Source organism: Arachis hypogaea, chromosome 3, assembly GCF_003086295.3.
Source record: "Arachis hypogaea cultivar Tifrunner chromosome 3, arahy.Tifrunner.gnm2.J5K5, whole genome shotgun sequence".
NCBI lineage: Eukaryota > Viridiplantae > Streptophyta > Magnoliopsida > Fabales > Fabaceae > Arachis > Arachis hypogaea.
In genome coordinates, this window is record NC_092038.1 from 108729109 (window position 1) to 108754490 (window position 25382).

The following is a 25382-nucleotide window of genomic DNA, read 5'->3' on the forward strand; positions in this document are numbered from 1 at the left end:
TTAATCCAATCATGGTCCAAGCAAACAAAAGGGAAAAAGAGAGTGAAGACAGCATAATGCTTACCCCTAAAAGCAACATTTGATATGATTACACATTGTTGGCACTAAATAGATACCCACTTTTCTAATTAAATACAAGTTTAATCCCATTATATTTATAGTATACTTTAGAATATTTCTTAAACTTCTAACAGTAAATTAGTATTTCATTCATGTGTATAATTCACCAATCGCAGTTGGATGGATTGACTTGCAACAAATTAAATTACAATTGGATATTTCAACATCAGTCCAAAAGGTTCTTTAGTCTTTATAATAATAGGGCGACGTTTGCCCCCATGTGAGACCAGATGTGAATTTACGGCCACGATCTTGTAGCGGTGACAATACATTGTCCAATCAACGGTTCAGATCAAGACACATACCACTGTATGTGTGATAGAGGATAAAGAGACAAATAAAAGTTTGAATACAAAGCGGTAACAAATAAATAAATAAGACACTACTGTATCCCCCGCGGGGGTATGGGAAGATAATTATATTGCGGTAAATTATTATTTCAGTCTCTCATACATTGATTAAATTTTAATTTGATCCATAAAATTTTAAATATTTTATTTTAGTTTTAAAAAATTTAAACATTAATTTTAATTTTTAAAAATTTTAAATAAATTTATGTTGTTTTATTTTTTAATTTAACATAAATAATTAACATATTAAATAGCTAATAATATTTTATTTCTTTAAATAAAATCAACACATGAATTATCCCTAACGTAAAAATTATTTCTTTAATTTTAGAATATTGATAATTAATTGATAAAATTAAAAAAAATTTTACAAAAAGATGTAAAAAAAATATTATAGAAAAGTTTTAATTATATTTTTCTATTATATGAAAAAAAATATGACTTAATAATAACATCCACATCAGTTAATTTATTAAGCATTCGTATTAAATTTAATAATTAGGATAACATTAAATTTCTTTAAAATTTTTTAAAATAAAAAATATTAAAAATTAAATTAAAATTTAACCTATATTAAAAACTAAAATAATATTTATCCTTCGTATAATAATTAATGAGACACAAAAGGTTCAATTGATAGTTGCTTTGTTAATGAACCCATGTTGATAAAACAAACCTTTTACATATTAAAGATCAAACATGAATGAATTACCCTGATGAGATTCACGGAAGGTTTGCCTAATCAATACAATTGAATTTATTCAATTAATATAAATTCAAGAATAATACTAAATGTCAGATGTTTTTATTAATTAAGTTTAACTAATTAAATTTAGTTTGATAAAAAATTTTAGAGAAGTGCATTTTATTTTATATTTGATAAATAAAAAATTTATATACTTAATCTTGTAATTTTTAAAAGTTATGAGTACTTTTAAAAGTACTTAAAAGAGAATTTTTTAAAATTATTTTGTACTTATTAAAATTAAAAAATCTAATATAATCTCGTATATTAATTAATATTTAAATTTAATTTTTACATTAGTGTCTATTATAGTATTTTAAATTTTAAAAATTATTTTACCAAATACATTTATTATTATTTATGCTTATTAAAAATTATTTTTAATTTAATGTATTAAATACAGATGCTACAATTTTAAAAAACTAACTTTTAAAAGCTAATTTTTATAAATTACTTTTAAAAAGTAAAATTTAACACACAAAAAATAAAACAAAATTTGATCTCTAATTTTTTTTATTTTTTTAAAAAAATATGGTAATTCACAATAAAAAAATTTATAAAAAATTCATTTGACATAAAATTATCAAATTTTAAGGATTAAAAAATCTTATTTTTTTAATAATTATTGCAACAATTTGTATTAAAATTTAATCTCTAAAGTATTTTTTCTAGAATATATATCTAATATCTATTTTTTTTTGTCTTTAGGGATCTATTTATTGTTATTAGTATCATTTTGGATTTTTTTATTGGCGATGTAAATTTTTAGGTATTATTTTAATAATTTACTTGATTTTAGTTGTTATTTTTATTCTGGGGTTACCTGAAACTGGATTGTTTTTAGACTTGAACGTTAGGTTCAGACTTTTTTATTCTGGACAGTCTAGCTTCTACTTGTACAGAAGTGTCGCCGTCCAAGTTCTTTGTGAGGAGGTGGAGGTGGTACCTGTAAGAGATTTTGATACTTAAATTAGCAAATATTTTAGTAGATTTTTTAGTAGATAGGATTCTGAATAAATCTGAGGATATCCATATATTTATAATAAAATAGATAACCACATTTTAGATTAGGTCTACTTTTGATGGAAGATAATGATTCTTTTTTTTTTAAAAAATTGTTGAGATATTCTTTCTAAATAAATAAGAGATATCTTAGAAGTTAGCTACTTATTTAGATAAGTAAAACTGAACTACTGTCATCGCGTCCGACTTCTATAAAATCGAGTAAGTATAGATGAAACTAATTTTCTTAGATGAATTTTAATTATTTTAAATTTGACTATATTTTTAGGCCAAAATATGAACCATTTCTAAATTCAAACCACGAATAATGAATTGAGTTAGATTTTTTTAAAAATATTTCTTACAGATACTCTTCGTTAACTAATTCATTTATTCGTCTTTTGTTTTGTTTTTAAAAAATAATAATAAAAATAAAGATCTAAGTATATCTAATTTGAAAACATATAGTTCTCATGGTGAATTCAGCTGGCCCCAATAAATTGAATCCTCTCTCTTTCGGAGGTGATGATGTATGTAGAGCCGTTGGCCACACATTTGAATGATGAATCCAGCTGACGCTATTATTTAATTACTATATTACTTATACAACAATTAAAAAGAAATAAGATATTGGAGAACGAGAAAAAAAAAAAAAACGTACGTGTCATTAAATGTTTTACAATTTAACATAAAAAAATTTAAACATAAGACAAATGCAATAAAAAATATTGATTATTTAACATCTTTATAAATAATACATACTAGACAACGACAATTATTTGGGGTAGGTTCCCTTATAAAGGGTTTTTAATTAATTTGTTTGAAATTAGATAGAGAGAAGAAGAAGTGGGTCATAAGGAAGAAGATGGTCACCATCCTAAGTAGGATCAAAATCAATCAACTCAATAAAAAATGAAGGATCTTCTCTATATACATGTACATGTTGGCCCCACCATACCAGCATAATAGTCGTCGTTCCAAGAGTGTTTGTCTTCCACAACATCCCAAAACAAAAACAGGCCCCCTCTCTCTTTTTCTGTCTTTTTCTTACTCTTTTATGTTTCTTTTTTGGAGCATAATCTCGAATGCATGCCAAAGTTTTATGTTATGTTATGTTATGTGTTCCATACAAAATGTCTCGTGTATGTTTCTGTAGGGTACAAAATGTCATACATATTTGCATTTTTTTAATATATTTTTTATAAGTTCTATCAAAAGAAAAAAAAATGTATCGTTATTTTAATAACTAATATTATATATATAGCACGATTGTTTATAATTAATGTAGGATTTTCATTGCTTTTGTTTATATATGCTACGTGTATGACTGGAGGAATTTTTGGTGTCTTATATTGTGGATTCAGACTTTTTGTTTATAAATAATTGAGTAGTATTTTGATTGAGCCAGCCACTCTAAGATTGTACTATAAGGGTTATTGATGAAGCTGTGATTTATGACAATTAAATCCAAATCTTGAATAAGTTAAAACATTAACTATCAATTATTAAGTGCACTGTTGTGAAACAGATAAAAAGAATAGGGAATTAATGCCGTACTTCAATTCATAGATTTTGTTAAATATTTGGTAATTAAGAAAATTTAAAACCGTAATAAATGATCTCAATATATTACAGTAGTGTAACTGGCTTCTTGGTTACAGTTGTTGGATAAGGAACCTACCCGGAAAGTGTTAGTTTTAATTTTATGACGCATTATTACTGTCTATCCCGTGAAATTATTTAATTATTTCAATAACTTATTATTTAGTAACTTTTCTTTAATTTATACGGTTCTACTTCACGCTCTTGATCATTACTTTGATCGAATACATTGTCATAAACAACACAACATAGCCAAACTAATGATCATAGACATTTATTAAGGATGAGTTACACTCCAACATTTTGAGTCTATGATTATAAATCTTCTATAATTACGGTTTTTATTTTTATAGTTACGGTTATTTATCATAACAAATAAAGAAAAATTATGGTTACGATTTTTGAAAAAAGAGTGACCATAAAGTATCTATGATTATGATTTTTTAAAAGAGAATGGTCTAAAGAAGTCTATAGTTATAGTTTTGGAAAATGACTTAAAAGGGTCTATGGTCACAATTTTTTATAATGACTAAAAAAATGTCTATAGTCACGATTTTAAGGGGTGACCTAAAAAAGTTTATGGTCATAGTTTTGGGATTGATCTAAAGAGATTTATGGTCACGATTTTTTACAATGACAAAAAAGGGTCTATGATCACGGTTTTTCAAAAAAGGATAACCTAAAATGATCTATGGTCACGATTTTGGGAGATGACCTAAAGGGGTCTATGGTCACGGTTTTTTAAAAAGGTGACCTAAAAAGGTCTATAGTCACAGTTTTGGGAGGTAACCTAAAAGGGTCTATGGTCACGATTTTGGAAGGTGGCCTAAAGAGATCTATGGTCACAGTTTTTGGGAGTGACCTAAAAAGGTCTATGGTAATGATTTTTCGAAAGAATGACCTAAAATGGTCTATGGTCACATTTTTTTATATATTTTTTATAATTTTAAATATTTTATATATTTAAAATTTAAAAATTTTAATAATTAAAGCTAATAAAAATTTTATATAATTTATTTTAAATATTAAAATTTTAAATTTAATTTTATAAATAAAAATTAAGTTGAATACTATTAATTTTAAATTAAAAAATTATTTAAAACTTAAAACTAATTAGTAAATTGACAAATAAATATTATATTTTTAAACTAATTTAAATAAATTATGATTGATTTTTAATTACTATTCTACCTTTTAATTTTATTAAAATTTTTAATTAAACTACTTTATTAGTCCTAACCCTAATTTTAATTACTATTCAAAAATATTTTTGTATCTAAATCAGATTTTGATCATCTGAATATAAATTAATTAAGATTCTTATATATATTTTTTATAATTTTAGGTATTTCATATATTTAAAATTTTAAAATTTAAATAATTAAAAACTAATGATAATTTATATGATTTATTTTAAATATAATTTCATAAATAAAAAATTAAATAAAATTCTATTAACTTTAAATTAAAAAATTATTTAAAACTTAAAACTATTTAATAAGTTAATAATTAAAAATTAATAAAAATTTTATATAATTTAATTTAAATATTAAAGTTTTAAATTAAAATACTTAATTAAAAGTCAATAAATAAATTGATAATTCAATAATATTTTTAAAATAATTTTTAATGAATTAAATTAAATCTTAAATTATTTATATCCTAATTTAATTAAAATTATCAAACTTTAACCCTAAAATTCAAATCACATACAAACCCTCACAACCTTATTCTCATACTTGTATTTTGGATGGCTATATTGATTTTATAAGTACTTCAAGTTTAAGTTAATTAATATTTTTGTGTAATTTTATTATAATCAATTATTTTATATACTTTGAAATTAAAATTCTATGAAAAATAATAAAAAGTTATATAATTTAATTTAAATAATTGACATTTTAAATTTAAACGATACTTGATAAAACGTAATTAATATATTTATTTTATAATTAAGTTAAAAAAATTATTTTTATTCAGCAATATATTAATAAATAGTATTCTTAAAATATTTTTAGTGGAGTATATTTAATTTAAAATTATTATTCTATCCATCAATTTTATCAAAATATCTATTCTATTCAAATTCTTTTATAAAATTTCTAATTTTTAACTCTAATTCCCAAATTAAAAATCACAAAATCCTAACCCTAAACCCCCAAACCCCTAATTTTTCAAAATACAAACCCTCAACCCCCCTTTTCACAGTAACACACGCACACACCCACAGAAACGCACAGAAAGAGGAGACGGCGCCGATAGAGCTGGTAGCCGCTGTTGCAGTCGATGCTCGCAAAGAAGAGAGAGAGAGTGAGGGCGATCGAGATGAGAAGAAGTAGAGAATGAGAAGACGCGAAGATGAGGAGCCGTCCCGCACTGCCACTGCGTCGCCGTCATTATCACGCGATGGAGGAGGAAGCCGTTGCCGTCGCCATCGAGCACGAGAGAAAGAGAGAGGTTTGCAGTGGAGTGAGAAGGAGGTAGAGATAGGCACGATCGAGAAGGAAGCTCGCGACAGAGATGAGACGGACCGTCGCCATCACCGCTGGTGTGGTCGGAGTTGCCGTCGTCGTCGATTGAAGGTACCACCGTCGTAGTGGAACAAACCCAGAGAGAGATGAACAAGGCTCGAAGAGAGTGAGCGTCGCTCCTCTGCCGTTTCTGCTCAGCGTCGCTGCCGCCAGAGTTCATCTCTGCCGCCGCCATTGGAGATGAACCCAGTTGTTCTCTTGCTGCCGGAGGTATTGTTGTCACTGCTCTAGCTCAATTATGTATCGTTACAGTTGCTGTTTGGCTCAATTATTTTATGTCATTGGGATTTGCTTTAAAGTGTTTCTTGTGTCATTAAATCTCAATTATGTATTCATTGTGTCATTTGTGTGTAAATAGTTCATCCTTTTCCACATGTCGATACTGTGTTTATCTTTTATTTTTCTTTTTGTGGGATCACTACACACTATTATTTATCTAATGACTAAAATTGGCATGGTTCGTACATACTCCTGTATGACTCACTAGGAAGCATTATTACAACAAGATTTCTTTAAGGTATGATTTAGTTGATCGGCGGACTCCAACTGGCTTCTTTAAGAAGTAAAGATTGAAGTAAGTTGCTTTGATGAATGAATTTTGGCATCAGGTTTAGCTTAGCGTGTTCACATGAACGCTTTTGTCTCCGGATGTTAGGAGGTCATCATGTTTATCCATCTTGGCATCATTTTAGTGCTATGTTTGTGTTGTTCGAGATGCTTGTTTATAAGCTTCGAGAGGCGTTGGATCAGACCCCTGAAGCCATTTGATCTCGCCACACTAATCTTGAGTGAGTTTAAGTTTCAATGTGTCATGTCCGTGTCACTATTTGGGTCATGTCATCACCTGCTCCACCGAAATAAATGTACCCAGTGTTCTAGAAGGTTCTTGAGATCAATTAAGCAGCTAAGGACACACTATTAATAAGATATTTATAAGTTCTTTTACCCAAACTACTCATCAACCATTTTACGGTGAAAATAGTTCTATTTTTTCTCTCAAATGTCACATAATAGCTCAAATTGATTGGACTGTATACTTTTTAAATTTAGTTAATACTATACTATATACCTTTATAAAGTTTAAATTTAGCAAAACCAAATCTATTAGAATTCAAGTCACCAAATAAAAAAAATCTATTTGAATTGTATGGCTGTTGAAATTAAAAGTATGCTGCTGAATATAAATTGAAATGCTTTAGCATTTAAAATTACAAAATATGCTTTAATAATTTCTTTGCAGCTTGAACAAAGTAAATTTGAGGAGAAGAAGAAACTTGAAAATTAGAATTTTTTCAGAATCCAAATCTGTGAATTGGAAGAATAAGGAGCATACTTACCTAAGTTTTGTCGATTGCCAATCTAGAGCTTTTCAAGTTTGCTTTGTTGTTTATGTTGCTTTATTTTTTATTTCTGTTTTCTTTTTACTTGTGTTATATTTATATTATTTGGTGCTTTATAGGAATTGAGAGCTACAATGAAGCCTGTCAAAAATGAAGTGTTAAAAACAAAAAGAAGCTACTCAGAGGATTTTAAGTACTTTGGTAATATATACAACTATCTCTTCAAGTACTTTATATTATTTTATGATGTGTCATATACTATGATGTGGATGTGTGTTGTATAGTGTGTACTAGCTATTATATGTGAGATGTATATATGTTTTAATGATATGTTTTTTTTCTTCTTAAGTTGAAAAAGAATAAATGTAGGTGTTTATGTCTAATGTAACTTTACTTTGCATGTTAATGAAGCAGGTGCTGAGCTTTCAAATGTTTAAGTGACTGAAACAAAAGTTCTCGAGCGTTGAGAAGAAAGAATAGCAATACCAGAAATAATCTATCCTGGCAGAGTCTAAATTTTTTTGCTCTCACGCCTGTGGAACAGTTTTGTTAATAGTGTCTACTTATCTTAATTGTTGATTATAATTTTTTATTTTTAAATTTATTTTGTGATCATCATCATTTTGGAATGTGATTATGCTTTAAAAAAAAATAAATCTCATAAAACAAAATAGGCTTTGGTCACGGTAAAAACCGTGACCATAGATAAGGCTATGTACACGGTTTTGTGGGGTGACCATAGATAAGCTATGGTCACGGTGAAAAATCGTGACCATAGATAAAGCTATGATCACGGTTTTAAGGTGGGGTGACCATAGAGGCTATGGTCACGGCGAAAAACTGTGACCATAGATAGGGCTATGGTCACGGTGAAAACCGTGATCATAGATAGTTTTAAGGTGGGGTAACCATAGAGCTATGGTCATGGCAAAAATCGTGACCATATATAAGGCTATGGTCACGGTTTTAAGGACGGGTAACCATAGAGTCTATGGTCACGGTTTTAAGGAGGGGTGATCATAGAGGCTATGGTCATAGTGAAAAAACGTGGTCTGAAGTGTCAGAATTTGAAAATTAAAATCGTAACCATAGACCTATGGCCATGAGAGAATAGGCCACGGTAAAAAACCATGACCATAGGTCCAAAATCATGACCATAGATCTATAGTCACCCTTTTTACTAGCTATGGTTACGTTTTTTTACCGTAACCATAGGCTTTTTTTTTGTAGTGTTAGCATGATCTCCAATATTGCTGTCAAATTATCTTATTCGGTTCCTTCCTGATATGAGAGAGAGAGAGATGGTCATTGGATTGGAGTTGACAAAAGAAAATCTAGAAGCCATTGGAGGCCAAGCCGACAACCTGCACACCACATGACATGGAAGTTGAGATCTACAGGGACAAACCAAACATTGAGAAGCCAAGAAACTTTCAATAGTTGAAAAGGAAATCAGTAATGGTATTTGCTGACAATCTACCAATAGACTCCACGCTTAAGTGATTTTAGAAGGTGTTCTTGAACACTTTACTACACAAGGCCTTATGCCATAGTCGTAAATTAAAGGTGATGAGACATTAAGACGCTTAAAAGAAAATATATACATATATAATTGAAAGAGAGAAATATAATTAGGAACCTGTGAAGAAAGATAATAGAATAAAAATCGCTTCACACTCAAAACGTTGAAGATAACAAGCGTAAGTAAACAAAAACGAACAAGACATATATATATATATATATATATATATATCTATATATATATATATATATATATATATATATATATATATATATATATATATATATAGGATTCCAAAGGAGATGAAAAAGTATGAGGAGCCAATGTATGTTTTATACAATATGTAAAATGTGGTTAAATTGAAATTAGAATTAAATTAGAGGTAATTAATTAATTTTGAGTAGTTTCCAATTTAAAATTTGAATCAAATCATGATTCTTGTTAATTATGGAATCAAATTAGGATTACCTCCCTCTCTCAATATGATGTGAACTTCTTCTCTCACTCTCCCCTCGAAACAAAAGCCGGTACAGTGCCGCCATAGTTACCAGCCATCGTCGGACATTGCGCCGACACTCTTCCAACTGGCGCCGTCGTCCACACAAGCCACCATACGTAGGGAGGACGTGCATATTGTGCTTCCGTTGCAGTGTCTCTGCGGCACCGCAGCAACCCGGACGTCCAGTGCATCCGTTGCAACCGGTTTGTGCTTTCTTCCCGTTGCCAGATGTTCACTTTCTCTGTGAACGTGGATGGTTATTCTTGGGTGCTTAGTTGTAGACGATGATTGCTGGTTATGATTTATCTGACTCTCACGGTTTCAAAATGTTTTTTTACACGGTCATTTGGTTGGTAGCTAGTCATTTTATAAAGTAATTACGTTGTTATTTATACACATTCACATTGGATGTTCGTTTTTGTATGATTTTGGATGTTCACTTTCTCAGTTTTCGTGGATGTTTATTCTTCGAGTAATTCAACAAGACCTAGGCAGCAGGCTGGCGCTGGGATGACGCGAGCGCGAGGGATTCGGGGCTGCAACTCACGTTGGCGACACTGACAGTTGTAGGTCACGGATGTTCGGCCGCGTGAGAAGTGACAGAGGTTCTTTCGGCGAGGGCATTGGCGTGAGGAGGCAAAGCGCAACATTTTCGGTCGGCAGGAACGGAGGTTATAGTCACGCAGAAACAGAGCGGTGGGATGCAGGTTGCTGTGCACACGGCGGGGCGGCGGAGAAAGGGGGTTCTTCTGCGGAACAAACAATGGGTTTTTTGGGGGGTAGGGTAATGGTGGGTGATGAAGGGTTAATGTGAAAGAATTTGGGGTAAATTGGGGGTAGATATCACAAAACTGAATAGGCAACTAAAAATTAGGGATAATGATGTTTAATTTACATTATTAATACATATTGGGCCAAATAAATAGCCCATTGTACATATTGTATAGATACCTCATTGTCTCCCTAGCGGGACTCAAAGGAGATACATAACAAATACTAGTCTCGACCTGCGAAGACAAGGTCGGCTAAAAAGTGTAATACATTCCAAAAAGATACAAAATATAGCCTATTTCCACAACTAGAAAATTGCTTAATATAGACAGATTTAGTCTTTAGTACAGACTAATTTTTGATTCCGGACAAAATTGCCGACGGTCTGTAAAGTCTCGTCGAAAATTATTTATCGACAGATTTTTTCTGTTGGTAATTTACCGACAGATTTTTACTAGTTACCGACAGATTTTTCCTTAGTAAATTCTTCCCTCCATTTCCCGGGAACCTCAAACTTTTCGACGGATTTTCTGTCGGTAATTAGAGATAGATTTTTTGACAGATTTTCCATCAGTAATTAGAGACAGATTTTTCGACAAATTTTTCGTCGATAACTAGTGTCAGATTTTCCGACAGATTTTCCTTTGGTAAATGAAGCCTTGGAAAGTCATTCCAAACTCTGAATATAGACAGAAATTCCATCTGTAAATCCGTCAGTAAGGTAAAATAGAATTTTTTTTAGATTTTTCCATTGCAAAATGAATACTTTAGGTTTGTTTTCTAAATTTACTCCATCAAACACACTGTAAATTGAAAAAAAGCCAAATATCACATAGATAAAATATTCATTACATGATACCTATAAAATTGGATGTTATTTTTTAACATCATTGGCCAATATCTCACCGTCTTAATAAAAAGATACCCAAAAAAAAGAAAGATGACCATCCCAATGTTAGATGGATCTCTTTTATTAACTGATGTCACAAATTACACTTAGCACTTAAAGATAGGATAATCTAAAATATTAATGGATAACCAAGTTGTATTGACAGCATCAAGTTTCACATTGAAAGTTGATCTTGGCATCTCTTGACTGAAATAGAATTAAAACCCGAATTAGAATTGGAATGAATTGGAATGCTTGAATTCATTCATATCAAAGCTAAAATGTCTATTCAAATAATCATTTTTGAAACTGGGACTTACTAAGACTTTCGATTGTCTCTTGTCCCATTGAGAACTAGCCTGTAAAAAGTGCATGCTTGTTATGTTAGACGAGGAAAGAAGTTAAAATAAACATGCATTAACCCAAACTCTTAAACATTCAGATAAAACCTTTTCTCTGAAACCAAGTTTGAAACTTAAAAAGGCACCTAGTGCAGATTGCAGAATGGAAAATGAAATATTCTTATAGATTATAACATTCTAAAAATGCTTCTTCAATCTATGTTACGATGATTTTTCATTATTTAAGCAGAATATGACAACCACTGTTGTGTTTCAACCAAAGAAATCACATCAATCCAGCACTATCCATTGCATGAATATAAAAAGTTGGCAGAAAAATCTGTAAATATTTAAATAATCTAACTGTCAATATACTATTCTTACTATTCTGAAAACATCAAATGATGCTCCTCCCATTCCTAAAAGCAGTAGGGCTACTTGCTCATGATCAAAGGGACATAGTGCATAAATTGCGTACCAAATACTTAACACAAAAACTTTATAGTAAAGGCCTTATGTTGACTCTTTCTATTCAACGCATTTCATCTTCAAGTAATGATAGTTGTGCAGTAGATGTCCAATGAATGTAGTCCATAGGGCTAAAATACCTCCAAAAAGGAAAAAAATGGTCAAATTAATTCTAGTAATCTTGATTAGCTTAGTTGCTATATAGAAATATCATTTCCATGCTAGAACCTCTAATACTCGAATATCTGAGATCCCAATGAAAAAAAAGAAGGGACTGTGAACTTCTAATAGGCAGAGGCATGGATTTTTTAGAAGTATTTGGGATTGGAATTATCATCAATAAAATCAATACATGGCCAATTTCATAATTTTTTTATGTTGTTAGAAAACAGTAAATATCATAGGGGGGATAAAAATGATAAAATTATAGAAGCAGCATATATGTGCCAAGAATTCAATATTGAATCTTTAGTCGATCAATAAGGGGATAAAAAATGGCCCAAAAATAGAACACTTGTGTCTACAATGTAGTGACTGAAAAGTTTTAGAAATAATATGGTGAAAACTTGAACAGCAAGTACATAGATATATTCTTCATCAAGTCTTTTAACTAGAATGGTGAAGTTTCTCACGAAACTTATATAATAAACTATGTTCAATATAACAAAAACAATGATAATTATGCATTTATGCTCATCCTTCTGACTTCTGAATTTCATATCTTGAAAAACTTGAATAAAATTTTGGTTTTCTAATGCTTACTGCTCTGCTGTAATGCCATTTTCAAAAGCATTATACAAGCTTTCTTTTGTAATAACTCCGACAATAAGATTTGGGAGTTGGTACTCTATCCTGTATACATCACAATTAATTATATATTGGATATTAAAAAACAAAACAGAATTGGTAATAAAATAACATCTCGGAAGAAGAACTCATATCCATAAGAATATAGCATTTTGGATATTATTCTTCGGCATATTTTGAGAAAAAGCCGCAAAATCTCACAATGTAATCTTGAAGTAGAGTATGCATAGACTCTAAAATGTGTTTCCAAAACCACAAATCCTTGGGGAAATAAAATGTAGGAAGCCATTAGTCTGAGGCTGTAAGAGGCTGTATATTCAAAAAGAATCAACAAATCTCCTAAAAATCTTAGTCAAAGTTTAAACAATAAATACACAATTTTTGAGAGCTTAAATTTTTGCATGGGAAGCAACCAAAATGTCCTAACCAGTCCGGCAAAAATCTCTATAAATATGACCAAACAAAAGAACTTAGATACCCTGTACACATCCCTAAACACATATATTGGATTAATAGTCAAAATAGTTCTTGAAAGATCAACAGGATGTAAATTTAGTCCTTCAAATATCAAATGCCTTGAATCGGCCTCTAAAAGATACAACTGAGTTAAATTGGTCTTTTCATCACTTAAATGATAACACACGGTGTAATCATTTTGCGTCACGTCATCATCTAATTAGCATAAGGGCTAATTTGATTCACTATTATATATCTTTTAGGGATAAATTTGAGGCGTTTGATTTTTCTAGTACCAAATTGACGTACATGTAATCTTTTAGGAACATTTTGAATATTAACCCTACAAACATTCATACATCTTAAAGCAATATCTAAATTTGTTTTCAAATTTTTATGTCTTCTTACAAGCAAAAAATGTATTGGGATAATAGAAGGAATGCAAAGGAAAGAATAAGGAGGCCAACATGAGCAAGGCACAAAAAAAAAGTTGGACCAGAAACAGATAAGCTCATGGTAGAGCAAGTCAGTCTGATCCCTGAGGGAACTCCCAAAAAGAAACCACACGGTGAAACAAGGCCAATTTACCAAAATTTCTAGCAAAATAAATCAATCCAAAGAAAAAGAAGAAACTTCCTTTCTAGATGACGAATCAACCAAACTCACTGAAAAATTTGTTGCCAATTTCGTAGGTATATACCAACTTTCTTTCCTACTCTATAAAGTTTCAACAAAAAGAAGAAAAAATTAGGCAATTACTGCTGAGTTAAAATCATCATGAATTTACTGATATTATCTCCAAAATTAAGCAAAGAAATATTGTAACCTGTTGAAGTTTGTCCAACCCAAGGTCTTTTAGATCCCTAATTATGCTCCTCTAAAAATTGGTCATTGAGTTTATATTATATGCATATACATTGGAAAGAAGTGCATCAATGTCTTGTTACACTTAAGTTACATATAATAGGAATACTGTTATAGAAAGAAAGCAACAAAACAAAAAAATGTTTTTAATTAGACCACTATTTTTTTAACTAATACAGATTACCATAATATTATCCTTCTTATGCAAGAAAATTCCCACCATTCACCAAGTACTAAGGACCAATAATATCTTACCTCCCCAATGACATGAAAACTAAGTTTCAGCATGAATGAGATCAAGTCAGCTGCATCAACACCTCAGAAAATAAATAACAGAGAGAATTAGTTACCTCAGAATTAGAGATATATTCCCTGATGATGTACCAAGGTTGTGAATTTATTTCCATTAGCTATAGTTGACAAGAGAGACATTCAATATATAGGCCAATCATCACAATAAGTGCATGTAGCTTGTAAATCATTTAATGTATATCAAGAACTGGAAACCACTCTCAGTTAGTTTTGGAGCTTCTTTGTCTCTGTATTGAAATGAAAAATAAGAAAAAAAATTCACAAATGCGTATTATGTTAAAATTGAGAAGTTGTCAAGTAAACTAAACCTTTGACTTGGGAGCTGCCTCTAAAAAATTTTCATCAAAAAGAGCTAATATTTAAGATTTTTAGACCGATTTTAAATCGTTCATAACTTTCTCTATAAAATTTGGTTTTCTTCCATTCTTAGATAGTTTTAAAGCTCTTTTCACTATCTTCAATATAAGATAAATGTTATACAAATTCAAGCTTCAAGCACCAAGTTATGGCACGTCGAAGTTAGTCAAAATTCTGTTTTTACCAAATTATGCAAGATTGTCAACTTTCTCAAATTCTCTATTCATATCCTATCAAAATCACCCCAAACCATTCCTTAACACGTATTCATGATTTCTCAATTCTTTCTAACCATCCCAAATCAAAACAAACATTTTCCACTATGATTACCCATCTCATTAACAACATCAATCAACCAATTAATGCACATCAATATATCGATTCATAGTTTATCCAATTAAGGCTTCTGACCACAATCTTACCCAACAGTTTTCCCAAACTTACCATAATGCCTCCATTCACGACCTCCATCCCAATTTACCATTCCATAATCATCAAGAGACAATCAAAACCACAATGCTCAATTACTTATCAATCATACAACTTTAACTATCATCCAACACAATATTTATACTAAATCATCATTCAAGCACATCATCAATCATTTTCATTCAACGCTAACCTAGAGACAATTAACATAGGGTTTCACATATTTTTACACAATATCTATCCGAAATTAAGATATGTACCTTTGTTGATGGTGGTCTCAACCTTGGAAAAACTCTTTTCCAGCAATTTCAACTTCCACCGGTCCAAGCTTTGCCAATTTTCTCATCAATGTGATCCTTCACTCAATTTCGCATCTAACCACATTCAATTTTCATAACATACACATTAAGTTCATAACTCAAATTTAGAAAAAAAAAGGGAAAAGGTTAGTTCCTTTACCTTATTTCTCATAGTCTTGGGTCAAAATCCCGCTAGAAGTCAAGATTGAGCCTCCCCTAAACATTGAAAAAATGAAATTTCCTCAATACCCAAACAAAAAATGTGGAATTGAAGAGGAATGGAGAATGGGGCAAGAATTTTGAGTTCTTTACCATAATGGTTAGATAGAAATGAAGAGACGACAAGTGCGACGTGTGGCCGCAAACAGGTCTTCGATCGGAGCTACGGTTTGAAAATTATGAGGATTTTAGTGTGTCTATGAATAGTGTTTTGTTAGGGCTTTCTTCCCCTTCTCTTCTTCTATCCGTAGAGCTCTCTCTCTCTCTCTCTCTCTCTCTCTCTCTCTTAAGGTGAATTCTTAATTTGCTAAGTTATGAAGGGTTATATGGGTGGGCTTGGGCCCAACATGGATCCAGTTCAATTGTTTTAGCCCGTTGGCCAAATTTTGGGCCAAAATCTTTAAGATTAGTGTTCATACACCAGTCTGAGTTATTGGGTTGGACTGGCCGAAGACAAAGGGACCGACCTCATGAAAAGTTGGCCCACTACCGACCTCTTCACAAAGAGCTCGGGAAAAAGCTACAAAGGCCCACGAAGGCCCAAAACAGAGAACCGCCGCCTACTAAGATGCGGTTAATAAAAGATATAACCGTTCCCACAAGAGATAAGATAAGATAACATACTTATCTTAAGGAAGGTCACTCGGCACTACTATAAGTACACCGGAACACCCAGGTATAACTTATACTCCAATTCTACAAAAAACCTGCTTAAAGCCAGTGCTGACTTAAGCTTCGGAGTCTCTTGCAGATACTGCCATCCCCCGGTGATCAAGGACCAACAGCACCTCAAGCTCCAACAAGTCGAACATGGCGGCTCCGATCACACCAGAAGATCTCATCCGAGATTGACTTCAACGTTTCAGGTAACCAACGGAACAATTAGTGTTTTAATTCGCATTCTAAATATTTTTACTTTTTCTAACTGTGAAGTTTAAAAATTTTAACCCTTTTTGCTCATAAATAATATATTAGTTAATTATTAAGTATTTAACAGGGTTTTACATCCTACCCACCTAATTAGAAATTTTGTTCTCAAAATTTAATGACAATTACCTGTAAACGGGTAAGGATAGCCCTCCTTCATATTGGACTCAAACTCCCATGTATGCTCCTCCACTCCGATCCGACTCTAAACAACTTTCACTTAATTATATAGCTAAAGAGCATTCTGGAAAAGATAGTGAATGCCTCAAGGAAAGATTGGTCCATAAAAATCAATGATATTTTCTGGGCTTATAGGATAGCCTTTAAAACTCCAATCAACATGTCACCATATCAAGTTTATGGCAAAACTTTCTATTTACTTGTTGAATTGGAGCATAGAGCATACTGGGTGGTCAAATTCTTGAATTTCGATGTCCAAGATGTGGCTGAAAAGAAACTCATTCTCGTAACTTTTCAATTGACTAGGAATAGCTTTAATTGTTATGTGACATTAAATCAGAATTGCGCTTAAACTTTTCTTGCTAACTAATTGACCAAGGAATTGGCAATTAGCTAGTATAAGGAGAAATTGAATCGCCAATGGATTAAGATTTGATTACATACGATTTGTCGTGAAAAATATCTTTGCATGAATAAAGGTAATAAACATGAACATTTTCTTTCCTAAAAATCAAACATATCGGAAACCTTAACATCTCCATTCATTATCTATTTCTCTCATCAATCATAAGCTTTGCATAACAAACTAATATTTTTCAAGTTCAATTCTTTCTCTTACAAAAGTTTTGTGAATCTAATTAGCAATTCAATTAAACATTGTTTGTTAATTCCTTTAATCCTCGTGAGAACGATATCTACTCACTGTGGTATTACTTGAAGTGATTTAGTGCATTTGCCAAACCAATCATCAATTAGTGTGGCAACGGGAAATACATTTGGGTTGCCAACATTAAAGCATATTTTTTATGACGTTTGTTAGATCATGGTTTGCATGTTGGATGGATCAAAAGGTTAGTAAATTTAAAAAGAGGAGATGGATAATTTAATTTAATTTTTTTGCTATCGTATTGATGCATGAGCATCTTTAGTTATTTTTAGTTATTATTTCTTTGGATAAAGTTAGTGATCTCCTTGTTTTTATTAAGATTCTTATGCTTTTAATCAATGCTTCTTGGGATTTCTTTCTTTGAACAAACTTAGTGATTTTTTTATTTTAATTGAGATTTATATGCTTTAATCAATGTTTCGTGGAGTTGTCTTGTACTTTGATTTGTTTAGAGAGTTGTTTAAAGATTTTAGGCAAGAATAAAGGAGGAGATGAACAATTAAAGAAGCCTTTGGGAGAAACAAGGAAGGTGGAAAGCAAGAGGAAGTACCTGCCAGGGAAGCAAGAGTTGGAAACAAGCCAAAGAAGTTCAAAGAGAAATTGCAACCCTGATCTCTTTATACTCCAACAAAGATAACTTGAACTATAGAGGTCCAAATGAAGCAGTTCCAACAGTATCAGAAAGCTAACTTCCAGAAATTTCCATTGATATATAATAGTCTATAGTGGACATTCAGTTTGGGCCTTGAACGACCCTCTCCTTTCAGCGTCTGAAAACAGCTCATGTTCAACGTGAGGCATCCTGCGTCCAACGTGTGCTGACCTCTCCACACTCTATCAAGTATCACTTGAGTTATAGAAATCCAAATGAAGTTGTACTAGCAACGTTAAAAAGCTAGCATCCAAAATTTTCTAACAATAATATATGTCTATGGTGGATTTGAGTTTAACACCGTCATTTCTTGCGTTGAAAGCAGCCTTAAAAGTGAAGCCCAGCCCTCAAGCCCAAAAAGCACCTCACGTTCAACTTGGCTGCACCCAAGTTCCATGTGCCTCTTGAAGCCCTCTCTAGTGACTAGCTACTCCTCACATTCAACATGCCCCTCAGCACGTTAAACGTGCCATTTATGGCACCCCAGTAGCTTGCCATTCTATCCCACGTTCAACACAAGGCACCCCACGTACAACTTGCTCTTTAGCTAGGTTCAACGTGCCAATTATGACACCTCCAGTGGCTTGCTTTCTCTCTCACGTTCAACTTAAGGAGCCTCGACGTTGAACACGTTTCACCTCAGAGGCTGCTCCAAGTCCATGCGTTCAACGCATGGACTCTTGTGTCCAACGTATGGGCCAACCAACCTCCCAGGGATACTCCAATCCTTCACTAATCTCTCCAACTTCAAGTGTTTATTTTGTTGGCCCGAGATTTAGTTTCAATTCCATGATTTCAACAAAGCATCTTATCAAGTTTCAAATTTTAATTACAAGGAAGATCACTACAGTTATTAGAAAAGATTTGATGTAATTAAATTTAATTTTGTTTTGACTTAGTTTGAATTTAAATTATTAGAGTTTGTTTAGCTTTTGAAAAATAAGGAGAGAACATTTGTAACACCCTATTACCCTAAGTCTTACCTCATGCCGTAAAGCAAAGGATAACAAAGTGCCATAATAGTTCTAAAGCTCATATCGTAATATATATATATATATATAGAAGGAAATAATAATTCTAGATGCTCGAAGAAGAAATAAAGCTCAAAACAGAGATACAAAGCGTGAAGCATTCACACGATAACCAAACGCATAAAGGCACAAGAGATGAACATAAATATAAGATAAAGATACAAGATCACAAGGTATATCGTTATATATATGTATAATAGCCAAAAGAATACTAGCCGCAGCCCGTGGAGTTTAGGCCGACTAATTGATATAGACATAATAGAGTTTTTAAATAAAATAGCAACATCCTAACTCTCAAAGTAAGCCTCTAAGCTAAGGCATCAAGATATAATATACAATATACAAAAGAGAGAGTGTAACTACATCAAAATAATCAAAAGGCTAGAACATAAGAGAGATCCTCCGCCCTGTCACCATCCTGTAACTCACTGAGGTGGGTTGCGTTCTGCATCTAAAAAATAACAACAACATATGGTATGAGAACCAGAGGTTCTCAATAAAGTAACAGTGTCTAATATATAAGATATAAGGTTCCGGGACGCCAAAGGCAATCCTAGAACTTCACACCGATATAGAGATTTAAAACTTAGCAACAACTTTAATAAAATCCTCAAAGGGTTGTCTACTCCTAAGGAATTTCTAACTAATAGTTTACTGCTATCCTACAGCCTTCGCCAGCCTATCTTCCATGAGATCCCATCGCCACCGCCTACTGAGCCTCCTCAATCTCAATAGAAAGCACAAGTAATTTCAAACAAGTAAAACACATGTAATATGCATATATAGCAAGTAATTCAGGAAGCAAGTAAATATGTTATACATTTAGGCAAAAGATGCAATTAGGCAAAGCAAACAAACACATAGATGATGCACATGATGAATGTCTGTCTTATTGGCCGTGATATCACTTGTCGGTTAAACTGCCAATCCAACACATCTCCATAGGATGTTATCTTTCGGTCATGAATAAAAATTAGTACCCCAGGGATATAGTGCCCGGCACACTATCCATGGATATAGTGCCCAACACACTTTTGTGATTCGAAAGGATGTGAGTGGGATACTCATCTCTAGACCTCACATCTCAACATAAGCGGGATTAACCACCGTCCTTGCCAGGCGCATAGCGACTCATCAATATCAGTATATAAATAGTATATAGTATATCTCAGTGGTCACTGCTCAAAGCATAAGTTCATTATTATTCATCTCATCATAATCAATCATTTCTAAGTCTCAAACTCATAATTAGTTCTCAATATTTTGTCCTCTCAACACTCCGCCAAACCACTCAAGTCATTCCATCCACAGAACTTCCCAAGCCTAAGTCTCCATCTTCTAAATCAAACATAAGTCATCTAATCTTAAGTCATGTAACTCATCCTCAATAATCTCAAAGCCTAATCACTAGTTATAAGTCTCAAATAGAAGTTAAGAAAGTTTAGAAAGCTATGAGCACCTTTAAAACTGAAGAAAAACAAGTTTTCGGCAAAACAGGGGTCATGCGTACGCATGCCCTTATCTGCATATGCATGAGTGTCAAAATGCCCATGTCGCATACGAATGCTACATTAGCGGTCGCGAGACCTCAAAACAGCAAAGGAGGCTCGCGTCGCGTGCAACATGCCACGTATGCATGCCTAAAAAATCAATGTTTCCGTGTATGCACGCCTGTGCCGCCTATGCATGGGTACTTCACAGCAGCCAATCCCCGCGTCATGTGCAATAATCTAAGTACGCATGGCATTAAAAACTTAGAAAAATTTTGAAAAGTTGCAGAATTCAAAGTTTTATACCGAACTTCAAACTCGCATAACTTTTTCGTTTTAAAACATTTTTCATCCGTTCTTCGAACGTGTTAAAACTCTCGAACCCAACTTTCATTTAAATCAAGTTCATCTAAAATGAGGATCCGGAGCCAAGTTATGTCTTGTCAAAGTTCATCAAAAATAAAATTTTATAAAAACTTACAAGATTCTCTAGTTTTCTAAAACATCAAATTAAACCAAATCCAAAACACATTCTAATCCATACCAAAACCTACAATTTGATATTGTCTCTCATATATATATGATCTATCACTTCCTAATCACTACCTCAATCATTTTCACACTCAAATATTACTCAATTCATTAATCCAATAATCCAAATTCAATAACATCCTCCCTCTCTAAATACCAAACATACAACCATCATTAATCATCAATCATCATCATATTAAAATCCACTACAATCATATCTCAACACATATAATTATTCAATCTTCATCAACGTGAATATAGCACAAACACAATTCAAACAACCATATATTCAATTCAATCCTATCCTATGGTCCACTAGCCTAAGTTTCACGAAATATTACATATTACATAAAGAAAACCGAAACCATATCTTGGTCAATTTTCACACAACCCAAAATCACCCAAACGCTCACTTCCAACCAAGCACAAAAGAGTTCTGCCACCAAAGCCAATCCAATTGCCACATAAAATTCCAAAAATCACCAAATTCAAGCTAGACATACCAAATCACCATAATTAATACCTAGGGTTCACCAAAATCACAAATCCATAAGGGTTTAGAGCAATTTTACCTACCCAATGGTATTTGGGGGCAAAACTCAACGACACTCCAATGCTAAATCACCCCTAAACAACCAAAATCACAAAATATAATCAAAATCTAAACCCAAATTTTTGGAATCTGTTAGGGCTAAGAAAGGAGTGTGAATTTTGAATTCTTACCAGCAATGCCTAGCTAGAAATGAAGAGCTCGATGAAAACTTTGTGTTGCCTCAAACAGCACGCAAATCAGAATACCATAGCTCAAGTTATGAACCAAAGAAGGAGAAAGTAAATAGTGTTTCTTCTCCTTCCTCTCTCTCAATTCTCAGCTGCATCTGTTAGTGTTTGAGGGTGTTATGAGCTCAATGGCTTTATTTTAGGGTATTTATATGTTGGAATTGGGCCAAACTTGGGTCCGGTCCAACCGCGTAGTATTTTTGGTTCGTTTGGCCAAACTTTAGGCTAAAACCTTTATAATTAGCGCCCAATTTTCAATTCTAAATAATTTTCTAAGTTTCTCTACAGTTTTATTTTCTCTCTCACAGTATAGGACAGACTTAAGCCAGTATTGCCGGCTAATTTACCGATACGTATTTTTATGTAATTTTCCATAGAAAATTACATTTTCCTACTCAAAAAAATTCACTGAATTTAAATCTCACCTTTAAATATTCAAATTAACATTCTAAATATTTTATCCTATTTTGGACAATTAAATTATTATTTTATTTTATTTTTTTTAAACAGTTGTTAATCTCCGGTTCTTACATTCTCCCCACTAAATTAGAAATTTTGTCCCTAAAATTTAATAATTACCTGAGAATAACTTCAGATAATCCTTTTGTATCTCGGACTCCAATTCCAAAGTGTGTTCTTCCATTCTAGCTCTTCTCCAAGCTACCTTCACTAATAGAACTTCTTTTTCACGCAACTTCTTCACACTAGTATCATCAATTCTCACTGGTGTGACTTGAAATACCAGGTTCTCATTCAATTCAACCGACTCGGGCTCTAACACATGAGCCGCATCCGATATGTAATTACGGAGTTGTGACACATAGAATACATCATGCAGGTTAGACAAACGCGGTGGCAAAACTACTTGGTAAGCCACTGGCCTGACTCGTCTAAAAATATCAAAAGGTCCAACGAACCTCGGGTTTAACTTCTTAGTCTTAATCACTCTACCAATCCCAGTTGTCGAAGTAACTTTAAAAAATACGTGCTTACCTACTTCAACTTCTAATGGTGTTCTCCTCTGATTCACATAACTCTTCTGTCAGCTTTGTGCAGTTAGGATTCTAACTCGAATTTGCTTGATCTTCTCAGTGGTATCTGCTACTAAATCCAGTCCCACCACACTTGTTTCACCCATTTCATACCAACATAGTGGAGACTACCACTTCTGTCCATACAAAGCTTCATACGGAGCCATACAAATGCTCGCATGAAAGCTGTTGTTGCACGCAAACTCCACCAATGGCTTGTAACGGTCTTAACTTCCCGGTTGATCAAATGCACACACCCTTAGCATATCCTACAATGTCTGAATAGTCCTTTTTGACTGTCCATAAATTTGTGGATGCTACGCCATAGTCTCATACTAAAAGCTCTTTGAAAAGCTCTCCAAAACCTTGATGTGAATAAGGGATCTCGATCCAAAACTATTGTCTTTGGCACACCGTGAAACCTTACAATCTTCTTCATGTATAATCTCGCCAATTCCTCCAATGAATTGTTCACTCGGATAGGCAGAAAGTGAGTGGACTTGGTTAAGCGATCCATGATCACCCAAACCGCATCAAATCATAACTTAGTCCTCGAAAAACCCGTTACAAAGTCCATAGAAATTATTTCCCACTTCCATAAAAACCCGTTACAAGTTGCTGTAGCATTCCCGATGGTCTCTGGTGCTCTATCTTTACCAGGTGACACATCAAGCACTTGGATACAAGTGTAGCTACATCACCTTTCATCCCAGGCCACCAAAATATCTTCTTCAAATTGTGATACAGTTTTGTAGTTCTTAGATGAATAGAGAATTTGTTGTTATGAGATTTCAACAAGAATTATTGTCTCAAACTCCCAACATCTGGCACACAGATCCTCCCCTTATACCTCCATAATCCTTCACCATCCTTAGTGAATTCTCCTCACCTTTCTTTACCAATCGGTTGAAACATTTTATGAAGTTCTTGCTCGTTTTGATGAGCCCTCTGAATTTCTATCTTGAAGGTACTTGAAGTTTACAACTAGTTTAAACAGGCTTGTCCATCAACTTCACCAAGATCTAACTTAAGGTCTGTAAACCTACTCACCAACTCCTCTTCCTTAATCCACATCCAAGTGACAGTCAAACATTTTCTACTCAAGGCATCCGCTACAATGTTAGCCTTCCCAGGGTGATAACTTAGCTCAAAATCATAATCTTTCAGTAGCTCCATCCATCTTCTTTGGCGCATTTTGAGCTTTTTTTGATCAAATATGTACTTGAGACTTTTGTAATCAGAAAAGACTCGAAACTTCACTCCGTACAAATAGTGCCTCCAAATCTTCAATACAAACACAACCGCCGCCAATTCTAAGTCATGAGTTGGGTAATTCACCTCATTGGATCTAAGCTGACGCGAAGCATAAGCTATTACATTCTGGTATTGCATTAACACATAACCCAAGCCTTTCAATGAGGCGTCATAGTAAACTTCAAACGGTTCATGTGGTTCAGGTAGAATTAAAATTGGCGCTGAAGGAAACTTCTCTTTCAAATTCTAAAAAATTTCCTCACATTCGGACTTCCACACAAATGGTGTCTCTTTCTGAGTTAACTTAGTCATCGGCAATGAGATTTGTGAGAATTCGTGAATGAACCTTCTGTAATACCCAGCTAATCCCAAGAAGCTCTTAACCTCAATCACTAACGTCGATCTTCCCCATTCCATCACTACTTCAACTTTTGTAGGATCCATGGCTATTCCTCCTTTACTCACCACATGACCTAAGAACTTTACTTTCTCCTTCCAGAATTTGCACTTCGACAATTTTGTATACAACTTTCGCTCCTTCAAAATTTGCAACACTATCCTCAAATGCTCTTTTGCCGTCTTTGAATAAACTAAGATGTCATCTATGAACACCACCATAAACTTATCCAAAAAGGGACGAAATACTATATTCATGTAATCCATGAACATAGCAGGCGCATTGGTCAACCCAAAGGACATTACCGCGTATTCATAGTGACTATAACGTGTTCTAAATGAAGTTTTTGGAATATCATCCTCCTTCACCCTAATCTGATGGTAACCAGATCTCAAATCAATCTTTGAAAATACTCTGGCTCCTTGCAATTGATCCATTAAGTCATCGATTCTCGGCAATGGATACTTATTCTTTACCGTCACCTTGTTCAACAGTCAGTAATTCACACAGAGTCGAATT

General features: G+C 32.9%; 2 long non-coding RNA genes across 6 annotated transcripts; one reads left to right on the top strand and one right to left on the bottom strand.

Annotated features, from left to right (window-relative positions):
• Positions 1 to 5943: 5943 nt before the first annotated feature.
• LOC140183828 (uncharacterized) lies at positions 5944 to 8311 on the top strand. The gene is made up of 3 exons (XR_011880082.1): positions 5944 to 6560; positions 7810 to 7891; positions 8105 to 8311. It is a non-coding gene; the product is annotated as an uncharacterized lncRNA (long non-coding RNA).
• A 2977-nt stretch (positions 8312 to 11288) lies between these two features.
• Positions 11289 to 16325, bottom strand: LOC112790876 (uncharacterized). Of its 5 annotated transcripts, none has more exons than XR_011880085.1 (7): positions 16017 to 16325; positions 15865 to 15920; positions 15666 to 15779; positions 14563 to 14612; positions 12097 to 12311; positions 11692 to 11730; positions 11289 to 11578 (listed from the first exon to the last, which is right to left on the bottom strand). It is a non-coding gene; the product is annotated as an uncharacterized lncRNA (long non-coding RNA). The 5 variants fall into 5 exon arrangements; XR_011880086.1 differs by having other exon boundaries at positions 14563 to 14624; XR_011880084.1 differs by lacking the exon at positions 14563 to 14612 and adding an exon at positions 14658 to 14846.
• Between the last annotated feature and the right edge of the window lie 9057 nt (positions 16326 to 25382).